Genomic DNA, 9,259 nt, shown 5'->3' on the forward strand with positions numbered 1-9,259 from the left:
GGTCACGCAGCAGGGGGGCCTGGAAATGAGATGAAGGAATGGCACAGTATGAAGTTTCAATTTTGGAGAAGCACCCCTCCTGCAGTCATGAACAAGCAAACAAGAAAGCCTTGGAAGTTTGGATGGCCTGGGTTTATTCCCCCATCCTAGACTTAGGAACTCTGCAGAAGAAACTGGTAGAGGGTCAGAAAGGTGGTAGAAGCCCCCACACTTGGCACAGCTTTAGCAGCCACTGATGGATGACCCAAGAAATGGCACTAAATAGTTGGGAAATGGTCAGAAGGCTTTGATGAAAACAGGAGGCAATATCTGAAGTCCAAATACCTTGGTGAGACAGGCAGTTGGTGTACATGAGGATGTAGAGCTAAAAAGGACACCTAGAACCTCAGAAGGTACAGTTCCCTCAAGGTCTCATCTAAAGGAAGGCTCTACTCCATCCCTTGTTGATGAATAGAATAATTTCTAAGTCTTCAGGAAATTGTGGAAATGCTTGTGCAAGCATGAGTGGCTTGATTGTGTCTTGTGTGAGTGTGGATGTGTGCATGGAAGTGTGCATGTGTGAATGGGAGTGTGCATGTATGCCAGAGTGTGTGTTTGTCCTCTCAGTTTGTTGCTGAGAGTAATAAGGTTTAGTTATTTTAAAACTGAAGTTTAATCAGCTATCTATACTGCATACCAAATGACCCCCATCTGACATTTTAAAACACCATTTTTATTTTTAGCTTCAGCTTGTGGTCCAGAGATATGAGAATCAGTCTGAGAGCCTCGCTGTTGGTATCCCTGACATCAAATGGGCCAGCTTGGGTTCATGAATACCTTTCTGAAATGGATGTTCCTCTCCTACCTGGTACCTCTCTGTGCTCCTTTTTGTTCTTTGTCTCCCTCTCTTCCTTCCTGTAGCATCTCCCATGGTCCTCTCCATGTTTTAACCTTTTCAAATCCTTGTAGTCTTAACACCTGGATTTTACATAGCAACTGGCTGCAAGAGACAGGAAGCAATAGCCGCTGAACCCATTCAGGGCCATCTATAGCCTAATCATTGGATCACTTCCATTCATTCAATTAATCAAGAGAGTCACAGTCAGTACCAAGTCTCATGAAGAGAAAGATACCGACTCTAACTTTGGGCGAGGAGGGGCAAGGTTATTTCAAGAAGAACATGTGGGATGAGATGAGGAGTTACTGACTTCGGTATCTTTGGGAAATATATTTTTCCCAAGAGCAAACAGAACATATGTGCAGTGAGTATGACCCTAGCCTATTAATTTGCAATATTTCTATTAAAGGGTATTATTAACATATCATGGTTGAGTGTATATTCTCAGCAAGATGCCTAGTTTCAAATCCTGGTTTCAAGTCCCTTACTATCTGGCAGTTTTCTTAACTTCTATGGTAAATAATATTATTTTACCTATATAGAGATTTTCTTAGACTAACAGAACTAAAACCTTTAAAGTGATTAGTTGCACTAATCACACAGAATAATGCTTTGTAGCAACAGGCAATGTATTTCTATTTCTTTGATAGGGTTTCCATCAGAAAGTGTCATAGACCAGGGGTCTTAAGTAACATAAATCATTATCTCATGGGTTTAGAGTATAGAAGACAAAAATCACGGTGCCAATTAATTTATTCTTTCTGAGCATTATGTGGAAAAGAACTCTCTTGGCACCGCTGTGTCTCTTCAGATCATCTTTGTTATTTATGTAGATATACCCATATCCAAATATGCCTTTCTATAATAGTACCAGTACATTGGATTAAACAACCATTTTTCCTTGATTATCTCTACAAAAACCCTATCCACAAATAAAGTCACTGGACCTTCAGACTACAATATATGTTTTTTGCTTGGACATACTCTAACCCACCAGAGACATAATTTTTGTGATTCATTTATTCCAGAGACATTTCTGGTGTCGCTGTCAGATATATACAAGACAAATATGTGCACTGGAGATGTGCGTGTACCTGTCATTCTCAGAGAATTTGGACTATTCTCACAGAGTACAAAGGTATCTGGACAAATGCTTTAGGACCAAGTCTGTGAGTGATGATGTATACTGGTGAGATTTAGAATAGAAAGAGTCTGGATCTGATGTCTCCTGGCTGAGACTTGGAATAGGGCATAGCAGAATGATTCAGGTACCAGCTTCTCTTGTCTCTAACATAGCTATCCCTTGACCTCACTAGAACTCAGGCTGTGCTATCTAACATCCTTCGGAGCCTTCTCATTTGTCAAAGTCACTAGTCCCATAGAACCCAGACACAGCCTTCAAGAACATATACAAATCCTTGTACCCAACACACATCCTGAGATGTGAGACCACCTGCCAGGTCCCTCCATTCATGAATTATTTAGAAGAGATGTGCTTGGGAAGATGGAGATACATATGGTGGAAGATTGCCTTATAAGCAGAAGATGAGAAAAGGAGCCCTAGTTTGAGGGGCATTGAAAGAGTGCTCAGAATTCAGACAGTTGCATCTTTAGAGTATTTGGGCAAGCATACCTGGCTGAGTGATAGATGTAAGGAGTAAGAATAGAGTGGTGTACCAACCTGAAGGCCAAATTCTGATTTTTCTCTTTTTAAAAATATTTCTTAAACCAATTACCTACTCCCCACATAGACCCAAACAAAGCTACTTTAGAGATACACATTGCAATAGACAGCCCTTAGTAAAGAAACATAACCAAGGAGAATAAGCTGTCTAGACTAGGACTTGCATGTTTTTTTTTTTGTTTGTTTTGTCACCAAATTCACTTCTTGTAATCAGACCCTGATGGCTCAGGTCTGCTTCTGCCCTTGGAGTATCCAGTTATTACTGCGCATACACCTGATGGACTGGAAGAAACTAAGCTGGGCTCCACAGGATGTCTTCCTGTGGGAGTGTAGGAGAAATTAGCCTTCTCCTGAGAGGGAGTGAAACAGCTCTCTCCTTGTGGGTAACAAGGGCTATAAAAACCTTGGGGAGTGGGTAGGGATTTTCAGGGTAAGTACATCATTGGCTGAGGCTGAGGTGCTGAAAACACTCGTGTGTATGGAGAGAGGAATTCCAGGTGCTTGGTGGACATGTTCTTATAGGGAGAGGAGAAATTAAACCTGTATTGGGCTGCCAGACTATGTGACTACCCCAGGGTGGTGGAGGCAGGGGTCATAAGGCTTATGTGCAGGCCCAGAGCAAGGAATAAAACAGCCCTAGCCCTGCTGGTTCCAGGATGAGATTTTTCTGGATACAGCTTGACCTCACTCTTACTTCAGGGCTGGCTCCCCCAGTTTCACTGCTTTCTGGCCCCACAGATCCCAAGAATCCTGAGATGTGGGCTTTAGAAGGTGATGTAACCATGAGTTTGGAGGCAGCCCATGATGGTGAGAGCTTGCATCCTCACCCTACTCTTGGCTATATTAAGATGGAGCAAAAGGAATGGCAGCTCCAAGCCAACAACTGGGTCCTCACCAGAACCTGGCCCTGCCAGTCTCAGACCTCCAGTTCCAGAACTGAGATACCTAAAGATACAAAATGGCATAAATCATGAAGAAAAAAAAAAAAGAAATAGTGACAGATTTAAGATTCTGTCATTTAAGTCATGTGAGTGTGATAACTTGTTCTAGAACTCAAGAAACCAGGTGATGTCACTCAAAGAAAACCACTCTGCAGATGTCTCAGCATGGACCCGAGTAACTACAAATTGAGGCCAAGTACATCCTCTTCTCCCATTACACATTATTAGATGTGTATCACAGAACCCTAGGATGAGATTATCCTTGCCTCCATGCGGATGTACTACCAACCAGGAGGAGAGGAAGAACAAAGAACAGCTAAGTTCCTGATGTTACCTTTTCTACAAGTCCCAGGCATCTTGATTAGTAAGCATAGGGGGGTGCATGTATCTAGAGACCCCCCTTGGCCTCTAATGTGGAAGAAAAGAAGGCAACAAACTGGAAGAATGACTAGGCTTTCGGTCCCCCAAACTAGAATACATAAGTCCAAATTCTGTTCCCGTGCCTCAGCAGTGGTACTTTGGGTAAGTTGTTTACTTTTCTATATCTCTGTTTTCACCCCCGTAAAGTGAGGGCAATGATCATACCTGCCTAGTGAGTTAAAAACTGGAAAGCACACCAGCATGTGAGCATATAAAGCACTCCAGAAATGGGAGGTATATGAATGTGTGAACCACAATAGTTTAAGTTTTGAGAAGTCCCAAAATCTGAGAAACAGTCTCCAAGAAAGACTGAAAATACATGGTTACTATCCATTCCATATGGTTTCCTCAATAGAATCTACTTTGGGACATCACAAAGACAGAACATTATCTATTCTCCTTTCCTAGAAAGAAAAGAATCTAGGCTTTGGCCAGGGCACAGTGAAGACAAGAACCATTTCATTGAGAGAGTTAAGCTTCCGAGTGTAGTCAGAATGGAAAGTTCCTCTATCCACTACACCTTCCTTTCTTCCCTCACATCTGCATCTGAGCCAGCCCCAGCCTTTAAAAGAGCAACATCACCAGACTCATAAAAGATAAGTTCAGGAATGAGGCTGTGAACACTTATACCTCCTGACTCTGCCTTCCTAGCGCTGTCTTTCCGTCCTCAGCACATGACTACAGACATAAAATGTGTGCATACCCATGTGTATTCTGCCTAGATCTATGAACCTATAGGGTCACAGATGCATACATGCCCCGTACTGGGTGTGTTCTCAATAGCCCCAGTGTTTGTTCAAGCTATAGCCCAATCTCTCAAGCAGTGATTTTTGAAAAATCTGCCATTGTATAGAGAATTTGACATAGACAAACCTAGACATTAAAATAAGCCATGGAAAGGAGAGGTTGAGATAACGACCATAATGTTCAACAGAGAACAAACAAGTAGAAACATGTCAATAATGTGTTGTTTAATAAGGACAGAGAGTACTTTATAAAGTATCATCCAAAAAACAGGACATCAGAGCTGGTCTGGGAAGTACCGTGGCCTGACTCAGCAGGACCTATGCAAAGGATTTTACTTTGGCCTCCTATCTGACTTGTTTGGCCCTTAGTATCCACTTTCTCTTCAATACTACTATAGACCTGAAAAAAAAAAGGTCTTGGCTTAAGTTGCATGTGAAAATGAAATTTTAGGTCTCAACCCAGCTCTTGTGGCTGAGTGTAGCACTGTATAATTTGACATGATTCAACTTGATTGACAGTGGGGAGCTGACAGCAAGACCTCACAGGTCATGATAGAAAAGGAGGTTTGCACAAAGGCCCAAGAACATGCTGGGTAGCCATTTGCAATCAATGGTGCCCTCTCTCACAGATGAAAGGAAGCAGAGAACCAATAAGCATGTCTAAGGAGACATGGGATATCCATTGAGCAACCATGAGAAAAAGAGATGCATCATGCCTAATCAAACTTGAACATGGAGAAAATTTCCCTGGGAGAAAAAGCCCAAAGGGAGAGGTGGAGGTGGCCCCTCAACTGCTGTCTGTTAGAAGGTGAAAACCATGAGCGTTCTGATAGCCCTTAAGGTTCTGGTGGCTAAACACTTTTCACTACCAACCCATCTTCATTCCGATTATAGCCATCTGTGCTCCACTATCCACCCTTTCTCCAATTCTGCCATTCACCTCCAAAAGCATAATGATTCTGAGGGTACATTAAATTTATTGGCAGAAATCCTTGACTCTGAGATTTCTAAAGTCATTATCATTTGATAGATGCTGCATGCTTAATTAGCAGATGTCACTGGGTATCAGTCTTCTGAATTTGGTCATACATCACCTTTCTCTACCGTGGCCATGAGCACTAAAACCTTACCCCTAGTTAATAATAGACATGGATTTGTCTGTGGCTTCTTACTACTCTCTAGCACTGATGAGTGATATTTCAGAGGGATACGCTAAGAATAAGTATTCTGGGATCAAAGGAAGAGGTCTCCAGACCCAGGAGCTTCTTGCTCCATTGATCCATTGATGTTTCCAGGTCCATATAACTGGGTGCTAAGGCAAAACCGCACTTCTCACAAATGGGGTGTAAGGCAATACCCCACAGTCCATGGAGTTCAAGGTCCTTCACACTCTTTCAAAGACCCTTGGGGAAATAGAGTTCCTTAGCTAGAAGGCTGGAGTATAAAGGGAAGAGTGGCTATAAGGAATGTTCTCAGAGAGTTGTTCCTATGCTGAGGGGCTCCTGCCCTCCAGAAGAAGTGAGGGAGAACATCAGCTGCTTCCCTGGAGCAATATTATGATATGAGAGGAGCCAACAGCTCTAGTATAATGTGGGACAAGGCTTTGGAGGAACCTGCATGCTAGAGTTAGTAGGGTGAGAGATTTGTTTCCCAAATACTCAAGTATCATGGGATATATGGAAATTAGATACCTGGGTGTCATCCTTGGACCAACTGGAAATGCGAAGAGACCCAAATAGCAACAGTCTACAAATAAGCTCCAGTCTCTGGGGAGTGGAGGAAGATGCTGTCACGACTGACCACCCCAAATGGATATGCATCAAATCCTGTTAAGAAAACTGCAGGTAAATGGCCCTATTAGCAAAAATTTCCTGTAAACCTACAAAAGTGCCCAAGAGAGTGAGTCAGTTTCTAAAAATATCAAGAGATGGTCATGGTAAGGTACATTTGCAACTCTAAAATTCAGGATACAGGAAGATTGATAAACGTTTACGGACAGCCTGGTCAACACAGCAAGTTCCAAAATCATCAAAAACTTAAGGCTTCACAGTAAAATCCTTTCAGAAAGTTGGGTGGGGATAGGGGGAGTCTAAGAAATCAAGCAATAGAAAGAAGTGATTACATAAACAAAAGTGAAATCTTCCTGTCCCTAAGCCATCTCCCATTCTTCTATAACCTGTGTCTCGAGTTAGTAGGGAGTTAATCATACCCTTTTCTTGGCAGTGTCTCCAGACAGGGCACAGGAGCTGCCACTACAGGAGTGGGCAAAGTGTTTACCACCACTGTGGAATCTCAGAGCCAGAATAGCATGGCCTGAAAGTCTGATTGCCACCATATCTGTGTATTGACAGTTCGGAGCAATGCTTTTGATCAGCGACTCTCCGGCTGGTCCAGTCTCTTGTGGCTTCATTGTAGAATCCCAGCCCACAGATGCCATTTGATGGGAGAGAAGGAGAAACATTACATTAAATCCAATTCAGTCTTGGATACCATTCATCTTCTTTCTACCTCACTATATTCAGCATCCTTACAGATCAAGATCATGTATGTAGCTGAGTGTGACTATAAAGCTGGATGTAGCTTATATAGTAACCATGAATGGGTAGAAGATTGTGCACCTCCTGGAAGTTTCATCTAGGAACTGGTAAGAATCACACATACTGAGTAAGATGTAATGCAGAGATCTATGAAGCAAAAGTAGTTGCCCTGTGACTGTTCCCTATGTTGCATGTGTTCAGCACTGAGCCTTGTGGACATACACAGAATTTTCCTATACGAACAAGGACATTGGCCTAAGGATAAGTTGACATGCAGAGGACAGTGAAAGATAATGTGTGCATGATGGTACATTTTCCTCACCCAGCACTTGGGCTACTTTGGGCAGAAAAACTGGCCAGCCTTGGGCTACATAGGGAGAGACAGGGAGAGATGGGGAGAGACGGGGAGAAATGGGAGGAGGGAGAGAGGGAAGAGAAGGACAGAAGGACAGAAGGACAGAAGGACAGAAGAACTTGAGTCCTGGATAATGTTGAGCTGCCAAATATGTTGATTTCCCAAGCTTTCATATTATGGAAAACTTACTAAGATAATAAGTGTCCCATTTGTTTAAGCCATTTGGAGTTGTTTTTCTGTTACTTAAAAGAAAAACACTGATATGAACCTAAGTAAGTCTTTTTGCCGTTAAGAAGTTAAGAACTGAATATCCATAAGCAGAAGGGTTTCCTAGAGTGGAACTCACACTTAAATATTGATACCAACCAATTATTTATTCATTTGTTGAAAACTTTAAAAGAAAGACAAACTTTGGGGCTGTCGACACCTCTTTGGAGGGGGCTTGAAAGTTTCTCCCCTCTAGTTAAGCATACTGTACTTGTTTACCCTGGCTGCCTTGGCAGAAGCAAAACAAAAATCCAAAGTCCCATCTCAGTATGGTCTTTGGAGCTACATTCAGTCAGTGAGCAAACAAAGCAAAGGCAGATGATGTATGGTTTTAATGTAAACTTTCCCCATAGGCTAATGTGCTTGAACAGTTGATCACCAGTTGGCAGTACTGTGAAACCAAAGGAGTGGGAGGCATGGTTTGTAGAGGTTAGTCACTGGAGGCAGGCCTTTAAGTGTTAGAGAATTGCCATAGCTCTGGCCCATACTTGCTGATTCTTGGTAGTAGCATGTGAGAAGCTGCTGTGGTGGGCTCCTGCCACCATGGATCAAGCTGTTTTGCTTGTCATGCTTCCCTGCTCTGATGGGCTATGTTCTCTGACAACATGAGCCCAAATCCATCTCCCCTCCATTCAGTTGCTTCTGTCAGGTTTTTTGACACAATTACAAAGAAAGTTAACCAATATAGAGTCACTGCCACCAAGAAACAGGGTGGCTGTTGTGATCAGCCTGGTCATGTGTTTCAGAACTGTTTTGAGGTAGACCCATGGAAGAGTTTGGGGCTCTAGGATGCTATTGACAGAGTTCAACAGGCCATTCTAGCAGAGCTGGGAAGACAAGAATGCGGGTAGAACTGTAGTCGGTGAACGCCAGCCTCATGAGATTTCAGAGTAGAACAAGAAGTCTACCAGGAGCTGGGCTGCAGGCCATTTGTGTTACATTCGGGCAGAGAAGCTGGCTGTGTTCTGCCTGAGATTCAAAAGGAATAGATGTTTGTTAGTTGGAAGAAATTTCAAGATAGCTTAGCGTTTAGACTGGAGCATGATTACTACTCATTACATTTAACTAGCTTCCCCCAAGAACTGCAGAGGAAAAGCCAGAAAGAAAGGACACAGAAGACACACATTTGGTGAGCAAAGGATGGATGAGTAAGGTTTCAGGGAAGGCAGTGCAAGCAAGACATTGTAAGGATAGATATTTAAAAAAAAAAACAAAACTTTTATTGCATTATGATGAGAAAAGTTATATGTTTTCAATTTATCTGAATTTGTTAACATTTAAAAACATATTTCAATTAAATATAATTGAATCACATTCTTGTTTCCCTTTTGTACCACTGGTCCTCCCAGAGATGCCCCCTTCAATACCTACAATATCTTTTTTCTCATATTTCTTAAAATTTATAAAATATTATAACAATAAAAATAAGTAT

The 9,259-nt window shown here is 42.2% G+C and overlaps 1 long non-coding RNA gene across 2 annotated transcripts in view; it reads left to right on the forward strand.

Annotated features, from left to right (window-relative positions):
- Positions 1–3,645: 3,645 nt before the first annotated feature.
- The window catches only part of LOC116101126, a 19,739-nt gene continuing 14,125 nt past the window's right edge, over positions 3,646–9,259 (forward strand). For both annotated transcript variants that reach the window (XR_004122795.1, XR_004122796.1), the window contains exon 1: positions 3,646–4,024. This is a non-coding gene — a long non-coding RNA (uncharacterized LOC116101126). The remainder of the gene's footprint in view (positions 4,025–9,259) is intronic.

This window comes from Mastomys coucha, unplaced genomic scaffold, assembly GCF_008632895.1.
Source record: "Mastomys coucha isolate ucsf_1 unplaced genomic scaffold, UCSF_Mcou_1 pScaffold21, whole genome shotgun sequence".
In the NCBI taxonomy this organism is placed as follows: Eukaryota; Metazoa; Chordata; class Mammalia; order Rodentia; family Muridae; genus Mastomys; species Mastomys coucha.